Consider the following 23,630-nt stretch of genomic DNA (forward strand, 5'->3'; position numbering starts at 1 on the left):
CAGAGTGCAGCCTCCCAAACATCTCTGATGCTCAGGTGAAGGCTGCCCTCTCCAAAGCAAAAACACTGCTTCCATGGGACCAGATGGCATCCTGGGTTGCGTCCTACATGAACTCCAAGAAGAACTAATCCCTCAAGTAAAACTGCTGTACAATCTCAGCCTCACTACAAGATATGTGCCCAAAGAATGGCGTACAGCAACAGTGGTCCCACTCCACATAGGTGGCACCTCTGCGGACCCTGGAAACTATCACCCCATAAGCCTGACTAGCCTAGTCTGCAAGGCTACGGAGAGGATCATCATGGAACTCCTAAACAAAGACATTGGGGACCTACAGACACTAGATCCTACCCAATTTGGCTTCGTCAAGGGCAGATCCTGCCTTTTGAACCTGATCGACTTCTTCGAAACAGTCACCAAGGCCATAGATGAAGGGAAGGTAGTCCACACAGCCTATCTGGACCTTGCAAAGGCATTTGACACAATACCCCACTCGGGCATCATAGATAAGCTATCCAGCCTAAATATAAACCCCTATGTCACAGGATGGGTCGCAAACTGGCTCAAAGACAGAACCCACAGAGTCAAAGTTGCTGGAGCCATGTCAGACTCGAAACTGGTCACAAGTGGCATCCCACAAGGTTCTGTCCTGTGACCTCTCTTGTTCGGTATTTACTTTTCGGAGGTACAGGCCAACGTGGGAGGACTATGGCTCACCAAGTTCGCAGATGACTGCAAACTGGGTGCCATAATCGACTCTCCAGCTGACATAAACATCCTTCAAAAAGGTCTCGCAGAGACGGATAACTGGTGCCAGAGCCATGGTCTAAAGCTAAATGCCGAAAAGTGTATAGTCATACCCTTTAGCAAAAACAATGTGCCCACAAATTACCACATAGGTGGTAACCCATTAAGTACAGAGAAAGTAATTAGGGATCTGGGGACCCAAGTTGATAGCAATCTCTCCTTTGACAACCACATTGCCAAAGTGGTTAGAAAGACCTTCTACATAGCCCACCTCATCATGAAAGGATTCACATCTAGATCAAGAGAGGTAATTGTGCCCCTTTATTCATCCCTCATCAGGCCCATCATAGAATATAATGCCCCCTTTGGGATGTACCTTACCCGACACCTGCAGCAATTAGAAAGACCCCAAAAGTATCTCACCAGGAGGATCAAGGGACTCAAACAGATGCCATATGCTGCACAGTTAAAAAAACTCCAGCTCTACTCAGTTGCATACCGCCTACTTCGAGGCGATCTATGCCTGACATATAAAGCTATGTCCAACCCAGAATTAATGGACATGCTCCACCTCAGTAAATCTAAATCCCTTAGAGCCACGTGCTTGAGGGACTTGAACCTCAGCACAGAAATAAATAGAACATGCTGGAGGGACATATTCATAACCCAAAGGCTCCCTTCGCTCTGGAATAGAATTCCAATTCATGTTAGGCAGAGCACCTCACTGACTCTCTTCAAAAAGAATCTTGATGAGTGGATGGGGGATCGTAGGTTTGTCCCAGGGATTACTTCCATGTCACTATTAGACAGAGGCACAGTAAACTAAACTTTAAAAAGGGCACAGTATACTCAAATCAAGGGGTGGCGTAAGCCAAACACAATTGGGCTAGGCTTATAAATGCCCCAGGGCAGATAGCCTAGTATGAACCTATGAACCTAAAAAATCTTCTTGTTGCAATTAAAAATAGTTTCACTTGTTAGTAGCAAAACAACAAATCTTTACTGGGCGAAACTTACATAAATCGGCAGATAAGCACTGTGCTTATGTAAAGAAACTAGAAATAAATCTTGTGTTTATAAATATTTCAAAAACAAAACAAATTAACATTCTATTTAATTCTATAGAAATGTAAACATATAACTGCGATTTGTTAAAACTTAAATATCTCTTAGAATATCTATAAGAATATAGTTTTTGTCTCCAGTGCTTTTCTCCTTATTTTTTCTTTCACTGTCTCTGGACAGTCACTATCAACCTTTTCAAAACACTGTGGAGTCTTAGCACCTTGTACTTCTTGACATGTATTATTTTTTTTCAACTTCATACCCACAATCCATTATTATTTCCTTTCATGTTCCCTAAACTGCATTTTCCCTATTTTGGGCTTCTATATTTGTCTCCTGACACTGCTCAAGTCAAATATATAGGGACTCATTTGTTTATGTTCCTGTTTCCTTTAATGTTTCAATTAAAAAAAAAATATTTCACTTTGTACTTCATTAAACTTCCTGATTTTAACTACTAAGAAAAAGTGTTCATAGTTTTTCCTGCTTTAATCTTATTATTTCACTATAACCCTCTTTAAAGACATGATAAATCCTCTGTGCACCTCCATTCATTTTCCCCTAAACAACTTATTTTATTCATTTTACATTTGCTAATCGGGAAAGTCCGACTGGACATAAGTGCTTTTTCAGTGGAGGCATTTGGGAGAAAAGCTCCAGATAATTGAAAAAGTAAAAGCATTCACATAAAAGTTAAAACAATTACATGATGAAATAAAAAACATTCACATGAAAGTTAAAACATTTACAATTTACATTGAATTTACATTGAACTTATATGCTCATTTACTCCACTCTCTGCACTTGTGTGCCTACTTCTCTATAGTTAGCTCTCTTAGGTATGTCCTTACATTTAAACAGTATCCATTTTCTATGACCTACCCTTCTGTTTGTCACCAACACATTTTACACACCTCACATAAGATTAAATAACCTCATTACAGCAAGTCATTTAAACAGTATTTATCCATTTCTTCTATCCTATAACATTAAATAAGCTTAAAATATGTCATAAAAAAACTTTTCACTTGGTTGTTCGCCACAAGGACATTGTTGCTAGCCACAATGGCTACTCACTAAAGAAGCTCTTTTATAGTACACTCCCCTTAAAGTACTAATGCATAGAGTGCAAAGAAATAATTTAAAACTTGTAAACTCACTGTCTGTCCCTTTGTTTCACTTGGTAAAGAATACTTAGTAAGAAAAAAAATATGCTGCTCTCTAAAAGCAATTCTTTTGCAGTACATATACCCGTCTCTACTTACTAATGCAAAGAGTACAAATGGATACTTTAAAATTAGCAAAATCTCTATCAGTCAATTTTGTTTCACTTGGAAGAACACTGAATAGCAAATACCTTGAATAAAGTAATTATGAGTTAGTGGATTTACAAGTAAGCCATATAAACTTTAAGAAGGTACAATGGCAGGATGATACTTTAAGTACAGCAACACAAAACATAACTAAAACACTCAGGGAAGAAAAGTGAACATGGTGTTCCCATTTCTTCTTAACATTATTTTGCATTAAAAGATGATCTTGTACACAAAGTAAGAAAAGCAAGAGAAAAAATTACCAGTGCCAAAGTTTTACAATATAGTAGTAATGAAGCTAGTCATGTGCTAAAGGTCATCCTAAAATCAACAAAACTAAAGTTTGAGATTACCAGGATTCTGCAGTCCAGGCATAATAAAAGAGATACAGAGCTTCTGTTCTTCTTGCTCAGACCCCCCCCCCCCCTCCCCCAGGACATGAACATTCTTTTTTTTTACAATTTTTGAGATGTCCAGAATGAGATAAGTGGACAGGTTTTTTTTTTTTTTGAAACATAAGCATGGATATAATATTGCATGGGAAAAATGAAAAAAAATGTGAAGCTGATAGGACATTAATGCTAACGGTATGGATGCTGTGGGAAAGAAGATGCAATGAATTGTTGTTCAGTAACAATAGCAATAATGGTGATATAACGGCTGAAATAAAAATGTTGGTTGAGGAGAAAAGGATGGGGGGATGGAATGAAAGATGTTGATGTCTGTGCAACTGAAGCTGAAAAATATTGACAATATTGTAAATATTTTAAATGTAAATGTTTGCAAATATTGTAGAAAAGTAAATAAAATGGAATGGGTGTGATGCAGAAGATATACATATAAAAATAAAGCAACACCTACCCTTTTTGATTGGGGCCATGGGATTTTGTTTACATCTACCAGAGCTACCACCAATTCAAGCATATTGAATATGAGATTAATGTCTCATCTGATGGACAACACACTCAGGAGTGGAACAACCCCATAACGGTGAACTGGAGTATCACCAATTGAATCACCTACAGTGGGAATACAACCCACAGCCTTCTGGACTTCTATCAGCAAAGAAATTTGTTGCTACAGTGACACTTCTCCCAAATACCTCTTATAAATGTTACACCTGAACATACTGCTGTGAACATTCATGGAGCTATTAGTAAAAGCTATTGGCGTGTATCAGAATGGCACTGTTTCTGGAAGTTTGGTGGCATAATGACTTGTCTATTCTGATACACACCAATAGCTTTTAAAGTCGTGAAGATGAAGACATAAATCTACCAGTCACAAACTGATGGATTAGTAGAAAGGTTTAATAAAACCATGAAATCCATACTGAGGAAATTTGTTGATGCAGTTGTTTTAAAAACAGTGACTAGGTACTACATTATTCACTTACAGTCTACAGTCAGAGAAGTGCCTCTTACTTCATCTCAGTTTACCCAGTTGAACTTCCAGATGATGGAAATCTGGGAGGGCTGCTTGTCATTATTAAAGGAACGGGAAAGGGAGGAAAAGGCATCAAGTGTGACAGCACATTAATCTAGTCTTACAGGGTAGCTGATAATCTCCATAAGTAAAACAGCACATACAAACCATCCAGGATATCTTACAGGTTTATAAAAAGAATACTAATCATACAGAATTGAACCCAAGAGCTCAATTACTAGTGCTAATGATCTCCATGGTAGAAACATTTCTGGCCAAATGGCGGGGGTCATTTGAGGTAACAGACAGAATAAATGAAGTTAACTATAAGGCTAGACAGCCAATAAACTGAAAGGCTGAGTTATCTTTATGACATCTATGTGCTGAAGCTATGGAAGGAAGCACAGAATTTTGCAGAGAGCTTGCAAGCTAATGATGTTCCTGTAGCGGACCCCATAAAACCTCTACCTAAGGTACAGTTAAAGAAATGTTTGTCAAACGTGAAAAAGCAGGAAGTGAGAGAAATTTTGTTAAGAAATAAAGGAATGTTCTCAGAAATGCCTGGGAAAGCTAAACTAATAGAATATAATCTAGACACAAAACCTAGAGTAAAAGTTAGACAGGGACCTTACAGAGTACTACAGTCCAGAAACAATTAGTAAGATAAATTGTTCAAAAATGCTCAAACTAGGGGGCTTTCCAAGATGGTAGCACACGTGCCACTTGTCGAAACAGTCAGGGGTGGCTCGTGCTCGGTGAGTTCCAATCCGGACTGCCATTTAACCATTCCGGATTACAAAGAGAAGGCATCAGTGTACAGATGCCCAGAAGTCTATGCGGTTTATAACCACATAGACTGGAAGGAGATCAGACTGCAAAGTCTGCAGTCATGTATGTGGATGGATAGCAACTGATTGGCTCCCGGTACGGGAATTTGTATTTGGCACTCTTGCTGCAAGGGATTTGGGTTCAGAAGTTGCTGCAAGGCAGGATACAGGTACATTTGGAAATATGTGTGTGTGTGTGTGTGTGTGTGTGTGTGTGTGCGCGTGTGTGTCTGTATAATGCCCCAGTTACATATACCTGGTGGCTAGAGATACTCAGGCTCAAACCCTATACCTTGGGTACAGGTAGCAAGAACCTGAATTCCCTACCTACCAACACTTGTGAAAACTGCTCAGATTTATGCCTCATATTTTTGTTCTGTTCCTCATAAAATCTGCGGTTTTCTGGATTTTAGTAATCAGTGAAGGATTGAATTCACTAAATAATGACAGGCATTTAAATTTCAGACTTCATATTCTTCAGAAAATACATGGTAATACAAAACCTTTTACTCTAGCAATTTTCTAAGTTTATAAGATCAATATTTGAAAACTGTCCGTATTTTGGGGGCTGTATTCCCCCATTATTGGCTTTGTCCAGTTTTTTTGTGCTAAGAGGTTGAGAGCTATGGTGAGAACTGAATTCACTGAATAGGTTTGGGGGCTGTATTCCCCCATTATTGACTTTGTCCAGTTGTTTTTCCTAAGAGGTTGAGAGCTATGGTGAGAAGTGAATTCACTAAATGATAGCCATTTAAATTTCAGTCTTCCTGTTTTTCAAGAAACACCTGATTTGGCATAGTGGTATGTTGCTCTGACTGTAGTGCACAGGGTCCTGGGTTCAAGTATTGGCAGTGAAATCCATGGTGGTAACACAGTTTATTCTAGCAAATTTCCAAGACTATACAAGCAATGTTTAAAATGTGTCCCTGTTTTGGGGCTTTTGTCCCCCTCCAATAAATTGTCACTTTTTCCAGATTTCTTGTGCTGCAAAGTTGAGAGATACAGTTGAGTGTAGAGTTGATTTTAAAGGAACTGAGAGCTTCAGGGGAAGAGAGCTGCTTATGCTGAGTCTGCTTGCACTGTTAATAGCATAACAGGCTGAATACTTGCTTTTGCTGCAGAAGGCTGTGGGTTCTACTCCCACAGTATTTAGATGCATTGCTGATACTGTACTGTGTTGTACTCTTAAAGCGGGTGGATGCTGCAGTCCTGAGAATGTCCTCTTTGGAGGAGATACCCAATAACTATGAACCTGTAATCAGTTTGCCATCCATTGCCTACTGCAATATTACTAGCGTATAATTTTTTAATGTAACATAGGCAATTTATTCCTCAAGGGCAACAGGCACTTTACTTGTAGATGAAACAATTAAATATAAAGTTGTTTGCCAGCAGCAACCTCTTCATTAGTTACATATCTCCTTAATGTGGAATTATTTAGATGACTTTTACTTCTGCAGAGATTGTGCATATTTACTGATACTGGTGGATTGTAGAAGTTTGAGTACACTTTTATGATGGAAATATTCTGAATTGGGCAGTTTGTCATTACTGGTGCATGCATTTTGTTTCATTGTTTAGTGGAAAATATTCAAAACAATAAATTTAAAATCCCCTCTAACAACTGTACTGTATTATACAAGGAATCGGGAAGGTGTTATTGATTATCTGATCAGCTCAGGTACACCTTCTGCTAGTTCTTGTTTGGATGTGTTTGATTAGGAACCAGTTAAATCAACTGCCTACAAGCACAAACTTTTTTTGTTACTGAATATTTTCACTGATTGAGTTTGAATGCTACTGAAAGTGATGAAGCCAGATTGAAGTAATCACTTCTCTTAGATCTTTTGTTTTTTTTTTTTTGGGGGGGGGGTACTTACTGTCCACACCTAGGGAGCTAAGTCCATCGTGTAGGATTTCTGCCACACAATTCTCCCAACTGAACTATACCTCTCAACTGTCCTGATTTTTGCAGAATGAATAGATTTTTGCTTCTTGTTTTTGTTTTGTTCCTCATAAAATGTGTGGTTTTCTGGAAAATCATTTAGGAATGAAGTCACTTAATGACAGACATTGAGTTTCAGACTTCATACTCTTCAGAAAAATGCATGCTAAAGCAAGACCTGTTATTCTATCAACTGTCTAAGTTTATACAAGAGGAATTTTTAGTACTGTTTGTTTGTTCCCCCCAATATATTTGGCCTTGTCCAGATTTCCTGGGTTAAGATGTTGAGAGGTTTGTGCAAATAAATCGCTTTAAAATTAGGTATATCCAAACCTCACAACTGTCCCTGATTTTGGCTCAAAATTTTGCTCTCCCCCTAATAATCTCTCCGCAAAATGGCAATTTTGGAAGAAACATGAAATGTTTACAATTAATAAATAATTGTAATGATCAAAGTTACAGATTACTTTTATTTTAGAAATGCATGTAGATTCTCTTATTTTGTCAGCTGCTCAACTTAACAGTACTAATACTAAAAAAGTGTCCCTTCTTTGACAAGTTCCCAGTTGTATTGTGTGGCTATTTTATATTTTTGCATCACATTTTTGGTCCATTTTTCATACAGTTGTGGTTTTCTGGCAAATTAGTGGCAAATCATTAAAGATTGAAGTTAGAAAATAATGACAGACATTTGAGTTTCAGATTTCATACCCATCAGAAAATTCATACTAATGCAAGACCTACTATTCTATTATCTTTCTAAGTTTATAAGAGCAGTATTTAAAAATTGTCCTTATTTCTGGGCCTTTGTTCCACTTCTATTTATGGCTTTTTCCAGATTTATTGCTCTGAAGCGGAGAGGTATGACAAATGTGTCAGGGCCATCACCATCAGCCAGAGACATTTCAAATTGTGACATACTTGTTGTACCCCACTCCCCCATGTAGTGACTCTGGATGTGTCCAAGCAAAGCAAGGAGCAGTTATGCAGTGTAAGTGTGCAAGGTATCCCACCATCCAAGGTAGACACAAGTACTACAGTGGCTTTTCATCTGTCCTTGATTTTGCAGAATGTTCTGGTTTTCTGTCATATTTTTATACTGTTGATTATGCTTCTTATTATTCAGAAAATGCATGTTGTTGCAGTGCCTTTTGTCTGTTAAGTAGCAATGCTTAAATGACCATCAGATTGTAAGATGCAAGTAAGCTTTAATAAGCATACTGTTAAAGAATTATCAACACTGAAAGCCTTTTGGTTGCTGCCATGCAGACAATATTACATAACTAGATAACGTATAAGCCTTAGTTATTGAAATGCATATGACAGTATTTGTAATAAAGGACAGGATTACAGTATTTTCAGAAGGTCATTACATTTGCTGGAGGCTTGCAGTCATCTTTGCAGGCTTTAACCGTAAACTAAACAGAATGCCAATCTATCATGTGTGGTCCATAACCTCTGCAGTAATTCTTTAAGCAATTTATTTTGAGCATGTTTGTTGTTTGCTGTTCATTTTTTACTTTGATCATGTTTTATCCATGAAACAAGTAGATAGTTGTTGTCAAACAGCAGGTCTTTTTTGGATAAGAAACAGTTTTACAAGTGGGGGTAATCAGTATCATATAGACAGCTACTTTCAGCATGTTACTTGGTATGTTTATAAAGCTGAATATAAATTATAATTAGAAGTGCAGTGCAAGGAGAAGTGGTTTGAGTTGCGTGCTGCTTGTTTTTTTATACTTTATTTTGACTGGCATTCCAGTAATATATTTTTTCATGCCTTACAACCTTTTTGTTTCCATCTAGATATTAAATAAGCTGTCATGTAGCCAATGCATTGAAATATTTTTTTCTTCTCCACTTCATTTTGTCTTGATTGGACTCTCATAATGATGGTTTGGCACACAGGGAAGCGTATTTAATTAAAGTCCCAGTTTTTGTGGTTTTGAGCATAACTCCACCCCTTTCTAGTTGGTCACACCCCTTCCCATTGGCCCCACCCATTCAGCTGTTTCCTGCAGCCCCCTTTGATTTGAAGTCACCAGCTGCCATGGCAAACAGTTGTGGGTTCGGTTCAAGCAGCTTTATTACATACAAACACATCAGGACTGAAGCTTAGTAACTTTAAACTTAAACTTATAAACAGACTGACTACTGCATTCTTACATGTTAACACTCTGGCTGTTCTCTCAAAATGGCACTGCTGCCTGCGCATGCTCACTATTTATATGCACATGCCTACATCTGGAAATGCTTCTTAAAGTTATACACATGCTCTGTTCTACATCCTCCCTCTTTGAGAAAAAGATCATATACCAAATGACAGTATTCAATGACATGCACTTATACGGAAATGATCTTCTGACATACAATTATACAAAACTAATTGTTTGACATACAACCATACAAAATTAGACACATATAAAACAATCATGTCCAGGCTGCTGTGTATTTTACACTAGGTCTAGAAATATGACCTGATCGTGTAACATAAATATCAGAATTGCATCTAGCAATGGGGACTGTCTTCAAGGAATATTCAACTTTAGAGACATCTGGAACATCATCAGGAATGGGAATGGATACTGAGACATGTTCTTCAGCATGAACATTGTCAGGATTGCTCTGAGATCTACAGCCTGTATCACAAGTACAATGCTGTGACATAATTTCAGACACCAGAAGATGCATACGATTTCTCCTGTATTCTACACCCTCAGATTCCACTAAGCATGATCTTGGCCCGGCACATATGCCTTTCACTTGACCAATTCTATCAAAGCCTTTCGTTATTTGCATCCTCACTGTCTCTCTCCTTCTTTTAACAGACAAAGAAATCTGCTCATTTTATCACAGCTGGACTTCTGAAAGGTACGCTTCTTAAAGAGTTGGGCTTTGATTGTTCTGGTGTTTTTAGCATTAGGCACCAACAAACTAGAACTGATAGGTAAGGTTTTTCTGGTTTGCCTAGACAGATGTCACTGAGCAGGCAAGCCTAGTAGGTTGTCACGGGGTATATTTTTGAGATTAAGTAAATTCAAGAAGATATCAGTATTGTCACACTTTGACCTCTCAAGTAATTGCTTTGCACTCTGTACTGCACATTCAGCAAGGCCGTTTGACTGTGTGTATTCTGGACTACTAGTAACATGGATAAAGTCCCACTCTTTTGCAAATTTCTGAAACAACTGACTGGTAAAGTAGGTACCACTGCCAGAAACAACTTTGTCTGAACTACCATGGATTGAGAAATGATGTTTCAACTTAGTAATAACAGCACTGAGTGTTAGGTTAGGTAGCAAATCGATCTCAAACCAATTCAAATAAGAGTCTACCAACACTAAGTAATGCTGATTGTTCCATTCAAATATGTCAGTGGCTATTGTTGACCAAAGTAGTTCAGGAATATGGTTTAGCTGAAGTGACTCATTTTGCAAATGCGGTTTAGTACTATTGCATACTGAACAAGATGAAAGCATGAAGGCCAAAATACTACTCCTCTCACCCTTCTTTTGGTAACTTCGGAACCTGGGTGGCCATGATGCAAAATCTGAATGTATTCATGTTGTAAGGAAGTATGAACAATAACTTCTGGACTTTGAAAATGATACCATCTTCCATCAGCATCTCATCTCTGTATGGAAAATATGGTTGAACTTCTGGTGGTACACAAGATTGCTTTGACGGCCATCCAACATTGATGAAGTGGTTGAGCTTCTGCAAAACTGGATCAGTCGTTGTATGATCTCTAAGCACATCAAGTTTCGTGGTAGAAAAAGTATGCACTTCCATGACATCAAAGTCAAAATTCTCTGCATCAAGCTGTTCTGTGGTATTTCTAGGCAATCTGGATAGGGTATCAGTCAGATAAAGAAGTTTGCCTTTTGTGTAGACCATTTGAAATTATACTTTTATAATCTGAGCATCATTCTTTGTAATCTTGCTGGAGCCGTAATGTATATACTTCTTTAAAACAGTGACTAGAGGTTGATGATCATTAAAACTTGGATAGCTCAGCCAGAAATATAATCATGGAAGTTTGAACATGTGAACACACTTGCCAAAAGTTCCTTCTCAGTTTGAGCATACTGTATCTCATTTTGGGTAAGAGTTCTAGATGCAGAGGCAAGAGGTCTGCCCTCTTGAAGAATAACTGCACCAAGAGCGAACTTTAAAGCATCCGAGGAAAGAACTACTGGTTTGTGGACATCATAGTATCTCAATGTAGGTGGATTTGAAATTTGCTGTTTGAGGTTCTCAAATGGTCTCTGGTGTTGTTCCAACCATGAAAAGGCAACATTTTGTGTGTCAGCTCTCTCTAAGGCACTAATAACTCATTAAAGTCAGGGATAAACTTGCCCAAATAGTTAACCATACCAATGAAACACTGTAGGGACTGGACAATGCCTGGAGAAGGCATATTGAGAATGGCTGCTTATTTGGATGGGTCTGGTCATAAGCCTGTACTGGTAAATAAATGATCTACATAAGTAACTTCTGGTAGTCTGCATTTATACTTCAGAGGATTAAGCTTCAGGTTCACTTCATGTGCTCTGTCCAGAACTTAAATGAGTTTCTGTCATGCTCTGCTTTACCATTGCCTCCAACCAGTAAATCAACAACTATTATAGCACACGGATAGCCTGAAAAAAATTGCTCCATTGCATGCTGAAAGACTTCACTGGCAGAATTTATTCCAAAATGCATCCTGAGGAATCTGTATCTACCAAATGGTGTGCAAAATGTAGTCAGCAGTGAAGATTTGTGATCAAGCATTTCTTACCAAAATTAACTCTTTGCATCTAAGATAGAAAACACAGTGGCATTTGGCAAGAGGGTGGTAACCTCTTCGACTGTTCGCATAGGATGATGAGGTCTCTTTAATGCCTTGTTCAAGTCTCTAGGGACAATGCATACTCTGATTTCATCTGAACTTTTCTTATGAGCAGCTACCATGGAAGACGCCCACTCAGTTGGTTCTGTGACTAGACAAATCCACCCTGCTGCACCATTTTGTCTAGCTGGACCTTGACTTTGTCCTGCATAGCTATTGGAACTCACCTCACTGGTCTGACCACTGGACTGACCTCTGAGACTACTTTCATTGAGTATACACCTGGAAGTTTACCTAGCCTGTTGTCGAAAACATCAGCATACTCTGACAAAATAGCATTACTGAAGCTGGAAGTGACACATGCTTACATGATGGATTTATTTGGTAAAAGAATGCAGTTTCCTTCTTAAACTGTCTCTGAGACCTAATAATGACTATACAGGTCTTCTGACTACATAAAATTGCAAGCTGTAACCGTTCCCAACTGAAAAGCATGAAAGCACTACTCAGCCATCAGTTTGAATCTCTTCACCTCCATAAGCAACAAGCTTCGCACAATTAGCCAAATTAAGTTGCTCACCAGCACACACTCTAGCAAATGTTTCTGCTCTACTAGGCTAATGACCACAAGGGCCTTTTTAAGCCTAGCCATGTATCCCAAATCTCTGACAAGTTCTGATACCCTTGATAAGTGTAAGCATGGGTCTGGGAGATGAAACATCTATAGGTTTCCTGTGTCCATTAGAGACATAGATGCCAAACCAGGGATGAATTTCTGGTCTCCCATCCAGTTGTCCAAGTTGCACTTGAACTGGGTTAGGCAGGAACTCTGCTTTACATGGATGGGAAGCCTGTTCCATAGATGGGGTAGTCTCTGGCATACATACCTATCTCTCCAACAGGTCCTATTTATACTGCAGGCAAGGTTTAGGTCTTTAGAATGGGTAATTCTAGTGCTGCTTGTTTTGTGGATATGCTGGAGGACCATCAGAGTGGGGTCTGACAATGCCCTGTATACCAGGCATAGATCTCCACTCAAAAGCCTGTAGGAGACAGAATAAAGGGATAGGGCCTTGAGGCTGTCTGCATAGGACATATTACTTATGCCTTGTATTCTTTTAGTGAGGAACCTCAGTTGTTGGATATGCCTGGTTAGGTACATACCAAAGGGGGCATACTACTCAATGATAGGTCTGATGAATGTCGAATACGGTAGAACAATGTCTTCCTTGGACTTAGATGCCATACCTTTATTTATAAGTTGAGCAACATAGAATAATTTTCTCACCACTGTAGACATGTGATGATCAAAGGCTAGATTACTATCTATGTGTGTCCCTAAGTCCCTGACTATTGGGTCAACTCTAAGAGGTGTGTTGTCAATATGATAGTTACCAGGGATGGATGGCTTCCCAAAGGATACTACATGATCAACTTGCTTTTTAGAGTGACCTTTCTTAACAACAGAATGAGGCTTGCTTGATTTGCAAAACTTTTGAAAGTGGTTCCATTTTTTACACTTGTGGCTTTGCTGACCAAATGCTAAGCACTTCTCTCTTTTAGACTCATGACTGGCACCACAATTATGACAGTTAACAATAAGACTTGACTTGGGTTTTGCTGACTCACCCTTATACTGTACTTAACATGTCTGTTTTGCTGAGCTAGTTTTGGAACTTGCTAGAAAGTTATGGGATTTCCCAGGGGAAACCATAGGGGCTGCAGCTGCCATGTGGTTCATAGGTTCATAGGTTAGGCTTGCTTCTGCTTGCCACATGTTGCATGCTGTCTATGCTTGCTCTAGAGGCAGCTGAAACTAAGCTCTTATCACTTGCAAGCATACTTGGGTGCCTTTCTGTGAGCTCATGGATTTGACAAATCTCTATGGCTTTGATTAATGTTAAATCACTGTCACAAAGGAAAATCTCACTGCAGCACTATTAACACCACACACAAGCCTAACTCTTATTAACTAATCTTACATATCACCAGATATGCACATTTTAGCCTTATTTCTCAAGTCAGTGATATAAGCTGCAAAAGTTTCATCTGGCTTTTGGTCTTTTGTATAAAATAGGTGCCCATCTAATGTAACATTTGTCTGGGGATTGCACATTTCTCTAAATTTATGTTTCAAACACGCAGGGTCCTGTTTTGATTCAGCTGATACAACAATATGGCGTTTTTTCCCCTTTCCTGCATATATTGATGGCACACACACAAATGAACTTTCAATGGCCTCTGACCCAGCTATGTTAAGCAAAATGAATGCCCTTGTATGTGCATCTTTGTCAGAAAAAAGCTGCTTGTATGAAAATATTGAACTCCTGCTCAAATACTCTCCAATTTTCTGCAATATTATAATCAAACACAAGTGGACTGGGTCTGCAAAATGCCTCGGACATATCAACACACAGTAGTGAAGGTGCTTGGAATTATATATGAACATACACATATAAATATACGCCAGAACTTTATGTCAGAACTTGTAATTATGCCCAATACCACAACAGATTCTTTGAAATAACTGCACTTTCCAAATAAGTCTCCGTAGCAAAAGAGCTCTTTAAAATCACTGTACTTTGTGAAATTACTCCTTATCAGTGTAACAAATACTTTGAAATGACTGTACTTTGCGAACAAACAGTACAGAGCAGAAGAAGCTCAGAGTAAGAAACACTTCAAAATGAATGCACTTTGCAAATATACTGTATACAGCACAAGACCCTTTAAAAATGGCTGTACTTTGCAAGATAACTTTGAACAGTGTAAAAAAACACTTTGAAATGGCGGTACTCAGTGAATAAATGGGCAAAGCACAAGAAACCTTTTTGAAATGGCTGTACTTTGCAAAATAACTGTACTTTAGACACAGCAAACTCTTTGAAATAATTACACTAATAAAGCACACACACTGGAAACACTTTGCACACTCTGAGATACTTTACAACTCTAGTTATGCTTTGAATGGCTTTGGTCAATGCAAAATAGTAGTTTAAGCCCAAAACATGGTCTTTTACTAAAATAAATGCAGATGGCTTGCTCTTTAAGCTTATTTTGACCTTTTATTGTACTCATTATGCCCATTTAATCTCTTATCATGCTCCTTGTACTTTTCATGTGCTCAATTTACTATAAACATGCTCATTATGCAAACCAGAGGTAATTCTGAGCCCCATATAGATATTTCTGACAGTTTTATCAAATATCATGGTTTTGAACACTTTGTTTAATTAATAATGCGTTTTGTGCTACTCGTTTGATTAATAATGTGTTTTGTGCCTTACAAATGCTCCGTTTCATTTTCTTTACAAAATAAATCATTTGTGCAAGTTTTGGTCACCTGAGGTTTGTTTCTGGCCCTTTTTGATCATTTGAGCACTGTATCACTCAACCTGCTCAATATACCTTTACCATCAACTCTGCACCTCGTGGCTTGAAGAAGTTGCATTCTCAATCCCGGTTCTGACACCAACTTACTTGTTCAGTCAGGATAAAACAGACGAACAGTTGTGGGTTCGGTTCAAGCAGCTTTATTACACACAAACACATCAGGACTGAGGTTTAGTAACTTAAACTTAAACTTATAAAGAGACTGACTACTACACTCATACATTTTAACACTCTGGCTATTCTCTCAAAATAACACTGCTGCCTGCACATGCTCACCATTGATATGCACATGCCTACATCTGGAAAAGCTTCTTAAAGTTACACACATGTTTTGCTCTATAACACAGAGCAACAGCTTAATTTCAGTTTTCCCAGTGTGAAAAAAAGAAATGATAGATCAGGGCCAGTAATTCTGCCTGTTTTAGTAAAATTCAATTACTGGCTGGTAAGTTCAGTGCCTGGGTGCCAAAAAACAGCAACTAGAAAAGGTGAGTTGAATACTCTGACTAGAAATAATCCTGCAGTTGTCCAGCAAAAAAGCAGCTGAAGCTCCAGCATTTGCCTGGTTTTGTGCGCCGGGCAGCACCAATTAGCTAGGGTATAACTATTCCTGGCTCCACAAAGTCTCCTCTTCAATTTTTCCCTTGGAACTAGACAAACTTTCAAGTTAAGAACTCAAGCCATTCATTTCTCAGTCCGGCACTTGCTCAAAACTCATAGCAAGCACTTATAAACCCTAGTACTAGACCTCCTATACTGTACAGAAGGACAAGGCTCTCTATTCGACCTTAATAGCCATTCAGTAAAACAGTTCACTGTACCTATCCAGGCATGTCCAAAGGGCAATTTCAGGTGTACTCTCCAGTCCAACTGGTGAATCTGGGCATTTTGAGGAAATGTTATAACTGCCACATGTACACAGACAACCCTCTCCTCCTACCACCAAACACTAATACATGCGAGAGATGCATACAGCCAAACTGGAGGCTAAGCTCTGTCCACCCAAGACTGGATCAGACAGTCAAGAGGAGAAGGGAAATACTTGTATCACACCACCAGTATTACATAGACCCATTAAACCAACACCAGCAAAAAACACACATAAATACACAAAAACATACTCGGAGGCTCTGAATAAAAATCTGCAAAAGCAACAGAGGCCTCCAAAGCAGACATCTAAGCAACCTCCACCCCCCCCCCAACACAAACCATGAAACACATACTTCACAAAACCAGTGAGCCACGCAATCACAGCCCTTAAGGCAAAATAACATACCCAACATACCAGTAATAGGTGACTCTATAGTCAGGCACACTGAAGTCCCACTCACTAGGCTGAATAAGGAGAAGGTTACTTTTAGCTGTTTGTCAGGTGCCAGGATCCGCAACATAACACAAGCACTCAGGTCACTCTAAAACAAGTACAAATACAACTCTGTCATTGTCCATGTTGGTGTGAATGACCTGAGCTGTACCTCCCCGGACTACATGAAAAGAGACATGGAAGAGCTCCCCTGATCACATACCAGGCCGGTATGACCCTGACCCTGAGTAGCATCCTGTCCTCACCAAGAATGATACCATGGTATAAAGAAGAAATTATCAATTTCAACAACTGGCTAAGTTTCTGGTGTCATTCAAAGGGGATCCAGTGTGTGTCCGCCTGGGATGACATGCTCGACAAGCCACGCTGCTTCGCTAGAGACGGCTTGCACCTGTCACCCTTAGGCTTTTGAATACTGGCCAAGGCTCTTGCCACCCCCATAGTGCCTTTTATAGGCAATGCTCAAAAGACAAACCGATCGCCATAAAAAGTACAAGTAACAAAAAACTGAGGGCAATGCTACTCAATGCCAGAAGTTTAAACCTCAAAATGCACCAACTTAAGGCACTCCTCATTATGGAGAAAATCAATATATGTGCAGTAACAGAAACATGGTTTAAGGCTCCAGAGAGCACCCCAGCACTACCAGGCTACAACTCATACCATACATTTTGGTCACAGAACCCGGACCGAAATACAAAAGGCAGGGGAGTATCCATATTCATCAAGGATACCCACACCTCCAGGTTAGTGGCACAGCACGGTGCTTCAGAGATCATCCATGTGCAACTAACAATGGGAAAAACTGCAATTCAAATTGCAGCTTGCTACAGATGACCCACCATGTCCCAGGACCCCCATTCTGCATTTCTGGAAACACTGGGAAACATAAAGGTCCTACCAAACACTCTAATATTGGGTGATTTCAATTACCCAAACATTAACTGGGAGAACAACTCAAGTACTAACTCACTTGCCCAACATTTCTTTGAATTTATAAACTCAAATGCCCTGGATCAACTGGTCAACACTCCCACCAGAGGTGACAACATATTGGACCTGGTCATCAACATGGGTGACCGGTGTTCCACACTGGAGGTCAACCCCTGGCTGGTTAGATCTGACCATTAACAAATCACTTTGGATATCCACATTCCACCCCCACCCCTGGACAAGGAAACCACTATGAAAAGCTTTTCAAAAGCAAACTTCACATTACTTAAGACCAAGGTGGAAAGTTTCAAAGCCCCCATGCTAAAGGATAATGCTGTCCAAGCTGCAAAATCCTTTACTAATGCATTCTACGGGCACCTACAAAAATGCATGGATTGTGCTATCCCAAGCAAAACCAAGACTCACTCCTCCAAGAAAAAGAAACCAGTCTGGTGGACCCCTGCCATAAACAAGCTAAACAACAGAAGGAGAAAACAAGTATAGAAAAGAGTAAAATCCCAAGAAGGGAAGACATCCCTGATCAGTGTCAGCAAGAAACTACGATCCCTCATAAAATCATCCAAGGTGAGCTTCGAAAGAAAAATTGCCAAGGACTCCAAAGATAACCACAAGGCATCCTTTAGCTATGTCAAGAATGTAAGTAGCAATGCTCAAATCTGCTCGGAGATAGTGCAGCATGGAACAAAATACACTGAACTGACTGATATCGCCAACATCCTGGCAGACAGGTTCAGTGCAAACTTCACCCCCCTCTCACCCCCAAAAGGGCCCATAACCATACCAGAAGAATGTAGAGCCCCTGAAATCACAGACACTCAGGTTAAAACAGCCCTCTCCAAAGCCAAAAACACAGCATCAATGGGACCGGATGGTGTCCCAGGCTGCATCCTACAAGAGCTCAAAGACAAACTAACCCCTCTCCTAAACACACTGTTCGAACTCAGCCTCTCCACAGGCTACATACCCATAGAATGGCGCACAGCAATGGTTATTCCACTCCACAAAGGTGGAGCCACAACAGACCCTGGGAACTATCACCCTATAAGCATGACTAGCTTGGTCCACAAGGCTATGGAGCGCATCATCATGGAACTCATTAACAGAGACATTGGGAACCTCCAAACACTGGACCCTAACCAGTTCGGCTTTTTTAAGGGCAGATCATGCCTCCTAAACCTGGTGGACTTCTTTGAGACAGTTACCAAGGCTATAGATGAGGGAAACATGGTACACACAGCCTACTTAGACCTCACAAAGGCCTTCAACACCATTCCCCATTCTGGCATTATAGACAAGCTCACCAGCCTGAACATAAACCCCTACATCACAAGATGGGTTGCTAACTGGCTCATGGACAAAACCCACATGGTGAGAGCTGCGGGAGCTAGGTCCAACTCTAAATCAGTTACAAGTGGCATTCCCCAGGGCTCAGTCATAGGACCCCTCCTGTTCGGCATATACTTCTCAGAGATATAGGCAAGCACAGGAGGACTATGGCTGACCAAGTTTGCAGACTACTGCAAATTAGGGGCTATAATTGACTCTCCTGCTGACACAGACATCCTCCAAAAGGGTCTCACTGAGACGGATACCTGGTGTCAAAATCATGGCCTCAAGCTAAATGCCAAAAAGTGCATAGTCATCCCCTTTGGAAAAAACAAAGTACCCACAAACTACCACATAGGTGGTCATGCCCTAAATACGGAAAACGTAATAAGGGATCTGGGGACCCAAGTAGACAGTAATCTCTCCTTTGATAATCACATTGCCAAAGTGGTTAGAAAATCCTTCTATGTGGCCCAACTAATCACAAAAGGGTTTGCATCCAGATCAAAAGAGGTCATTGTGCCCCTCTACTCATCACTCATCAGACCCATCATAGAGTACAATGCCCCATTCGGGATGTACCTTGCAAGACACCTGCAACAGCTGGAAAGACCACAGAAGTACCTCACCAAGATGAACACTGGCCTCAAACAGATGCCCTATGCAGCTCGACTGAAGAAACTCCAGCTGTACTCGGTTGCATACTGCCTACTCAGAGGTGATCTCTGCCTGACATACAAGACCATGTCCAACCCAGAATTGATGGACATGCTCCACCTAAAGAAAACCTTAGCCCCTCGAGCCACACGCTCTAGGGATCTAAACCTCACCACAACAATAAATAGGACATGCTGGAGGGATAGATTCCTGTCCCAGAGACTTCCCATGCTTTGGAACAAGATTCCAATCTATTTTAGGCAGAGCTCCTCACTAACACTCTTCAAAAGAAAACTTGACGAGTGGATGGGAAACAGAAAGTTTACTCTGGGGATCACTTCAGTGACTCTGCTGGACAGAGGCACAAGGAACTAATCTAAGGTGACGGAGAAAGCCAACACATTCTGGCTAGGCTTATAAATGCCTTCGGGCAGATAGCCTAGTACCTGCCTATAAACCTATAAGATGGCTTTCAGTAATTTAGGAAAAAATATCGCAAATGTGCTCACAGCTGATTGAAATAAATGAAACATTCAAGGTGTATATCAACTCAAATAATAAAAGGCTGAAAAAATGGAAAAAGCTTTAAACAGCCATTCAGATTAACTGGCAAAACTGCACTGCAAAAATCAGAAGTCAGAATGAGGAAAAGGTCAGCTGAGTACAATTCTGCTCAAGAAGAACTGTTTCAAAAAATTGTAGCAGTTGGAGGACAGAGCATGCAGAGAAAACATGAGATTTTTAGCTAGACCGGATAAATTAGAAGGAACAGATTGTATTAATTTTATAAAATCATAATACGTAATTGCACTGGTACTTCACAGCAGGATTTGTTAACTGAAAGGGCACATTGTGTGCATGCTCCAAACCTTTCCATGAGAAAGCAGCGAAGACATGTTTTAGTAAAGATTCAATCATACCAGCAGAAAGAGTTGATCCTGACAAAACTGTGGTAGGAGGGAAAAATATTAAAAATTGGAGACAGCAGAGTGTTTGTAGAAAATGATTATTCACTCTATACTAGACAGAAGAGAACCACTGTATACTATCCCAGCAATCAGAGAATGTCGGAAGGCAGGTGAGAGATTCAAGCTGGTGTATCCTGCTGTCTTCAAAATATTTTTATTCCTGGAGGATCAAAGTCATTTTTTGCGGAACAACCTAAGGAGGAAATACAAAAATGTGTCCAACAAAAAGTGAACCGTCAAACAGAATGGAACTCTGCTTCTCACTGTTCTGATAATAAAGCCCATTGAGAGACTTTGCCTCTGAAACCTTTTGTAATGTTCCAAAGGAAAATGCTTGAGAGAGAGAAAAAAGCACAGGAATTGACTAGAAAAAACAGGAGTACCATCGATTTGAACCAGAGTTTGGGATTGGGACATGGATATGAGACTATGAAGCATCAATCACATTTCAGAAATATGGCTTTACAAGAAAAAGAGACTGAGAAAGATTGGATTTTTGTTGAATTGCAAGAGGGACTGACAGACATGTACCCCACTTTATGTTAATGTTTGGTAAGATACTAAAGAGAAAAAAAAAAAAAGTAAAACAAATTTTGTTTGTAACAGTATTTCTTTAAAACATTTCATGATATGAACTGCATGTTATATAGTAAAGCATTTTCAGTGACTGCTGTATGTGATAAAGATACTAAAGTAAACAAGCACTTTTTTATTTTTTTTTTAGTTTTAAGAAATGTAGTCATTACAATATACAGCCTTCCTGAAGACACTGGAGGGTATAAATGTATCTCCAAACACCATCATATTGGGTGACTTCAACTACCCGAATATAGACTGGGAACATTACTCAAGCCCTAACTTTCTAGCCCAACGGTTCCTGGAGTTCATAAATTCAAATGCCATGGAACAGCTAGTCACTGTTCCCACGAGAGGAGAAAATATACTAGATCTCATTGTCACAAACATGGGGACAAAATGCTCCACACCGGAAGTATATCCCTCATTGGTGAGATCTGATCATAAACTAATCTCACTGGAAATCCACATCCCGCCCCCACCCCAAACAAAAAGACCATAGTGAAGAACTTCTCTAAAGCAAACTTCACACTACTCAAGACTGGTGTGGTATCCTTCAAGGCCCCTGAGTCAGAGGAAACCACAACCCAAGCTGCGGAAGCCCTTACAAATGCCTTCTATGAACACCTCCAGGACTGCATGGATCAGGCAATCCCAAATAAAACCAAGACTCTTTCCACAAAGGGCAAACGTCCAGTCTGGTGGACCCCAGCCATTAACAAACTTTACAATAAGAGGAGAAAGCTATTACATGATAGAACAAAATCCATAAAAGGGAAGTCACCCCTGATCATTATTAGTAAAAAAATACGAGCACTCATAAAATCAACTAAGGCCAATTTTGAGAGAAAAATTGCCATGGATTCAAAGGACAATCATAAGGCCTTTTTCAGCTATGTTAGGAACCTGGGTGGAAACTCACAGATATGCTCAGAATTAGTCCAAAATGATACAAAAATCACTGAACCCACAGACATTGCCAACATACTGGCAGACAGGTTCAGTGCAAACTTCACCCCTCTCCCCTAAAGGAGAGATAACTATCCCAGCCGAGTGTAGCCTCCCGGACATCTCAAATGCGCAGGTGAAAGCTGCTCTCTCTAAAGCTAAAAACACAGCATCAATGGGACCGGATGGTGTCCCCGGCTGTGTGCTACACGAGCTAAATGAGGAATTAAACCCGCACATAAGGCAGCTGTTTAATCTCAGCCTTACCACAGGATACGTGCCCAAGGAGTGGCGTGACGGCAACTGTGGTCCCACTCCACAAAGGTGGCGCCTCACGGACCCTGGTAATTACCCCCATAAGCTTAACAAGTCTAGTCTGCAAAGCTATGGAGAGGATCATAATGGAGCTCATAAACAAAGATATAGGGACTTGCAGACATTGGACCCGACCCAGTTTGGCTTTGTCAAGGGAAGATCATGCCTTTTGAACTTGGTCGACTTCTTCAAATAGTCACCAAGGCCATTGATGAGGGAAAGGCAGTCCATACAGCCTACCTTGACCTTGCAAAGGCTTTGACACAATACCCCACTCGGGTATTGTAGAAAACTTACCAGCTTAAATGTAAACCCATATGTCACAAGATGGGTTGCAAACTGGCTTAAGGACAGAACCCACAGGGTTAGAGTTGCTGGCGCTGTGTCAGACTCCAAGCCGGTCACAAGTGGTGTCCCACAGGGCTCGGTCCTTGGCCCCTATTGTTTGGCATCTACTTCTCAGAAGTACAGGCCAACATGGGAGGACTTTGGCTGACAAAGTTTGCAGATGACTGCAAACTGGGCCATAGTGGAAAGTGCATCGACACTGATATCCTTCAGAAGGGACTCACGGAAACAGATAGCTGGTGCCAGAGCCATGGCCTGAAGTTAAACGCCAAAAATGTATAGTCATACCCTTCGGGAAAAACAAGGTAACCCCAAGCTACCATATAGGTGGCAATCCACTAAGCACAGAAGAGGTTATCAGGGACCTGGGGACCCAGGTTGACAGTGGCCTTTCTTTTGACACTCACATTGCTAAAGTGGTTAGAAAGACCTTCTACATTGCCCACCTGATCATGAAGGGATTCACATCCAGATCTAGTGAGGTCATTGTTCCCTGTACTCTTCACTTATCAGACCAATGATCGAGTACAATGCCCCATTCGGGATGTATCTCACCCGACATCTGCAGCAATTGGAGAGACCCCAAACGTTCCTCACCAAAAGGATAAAGGACTCCAAAATCTGTCATATGCTGCCAGATTGAAGAAACTCCAGCTCTATTCAGT

The 23,630-nt window shown here is 40.2% G+C and overlaps 1 protein-coding gene across 1 annotated transcript in view; it reads right to left on the minus strand.

Moving 5' to 3' along the window:
* Window positions 1–23,630, minus strand: part of LOC122804269 (aarF domain-containing protein kinase 1-like) — a 1,777,942-nt gene that overhangs the window by 410,319 nt on the left and 1,343,993 nt on the right. The gene's annotated exons all lie outside the window — the stretch shown is intronic.

The sequence above is a fragment of the Protopterus annectens genome, chromosome 6.part0, assembly GCF_019279795.1.
Source record: "Protopterus annectens isolate FY-2018-M chromosome 6.part0, PAN1.0, whole genome shotgun sequence".
Taxonomy (NCBI): domain Eukaryota; kingdom Metazoa; phylum Chordata; order Ceratodontiformes; family Protopteridae; genus Protopterus; species Protopterus annectens.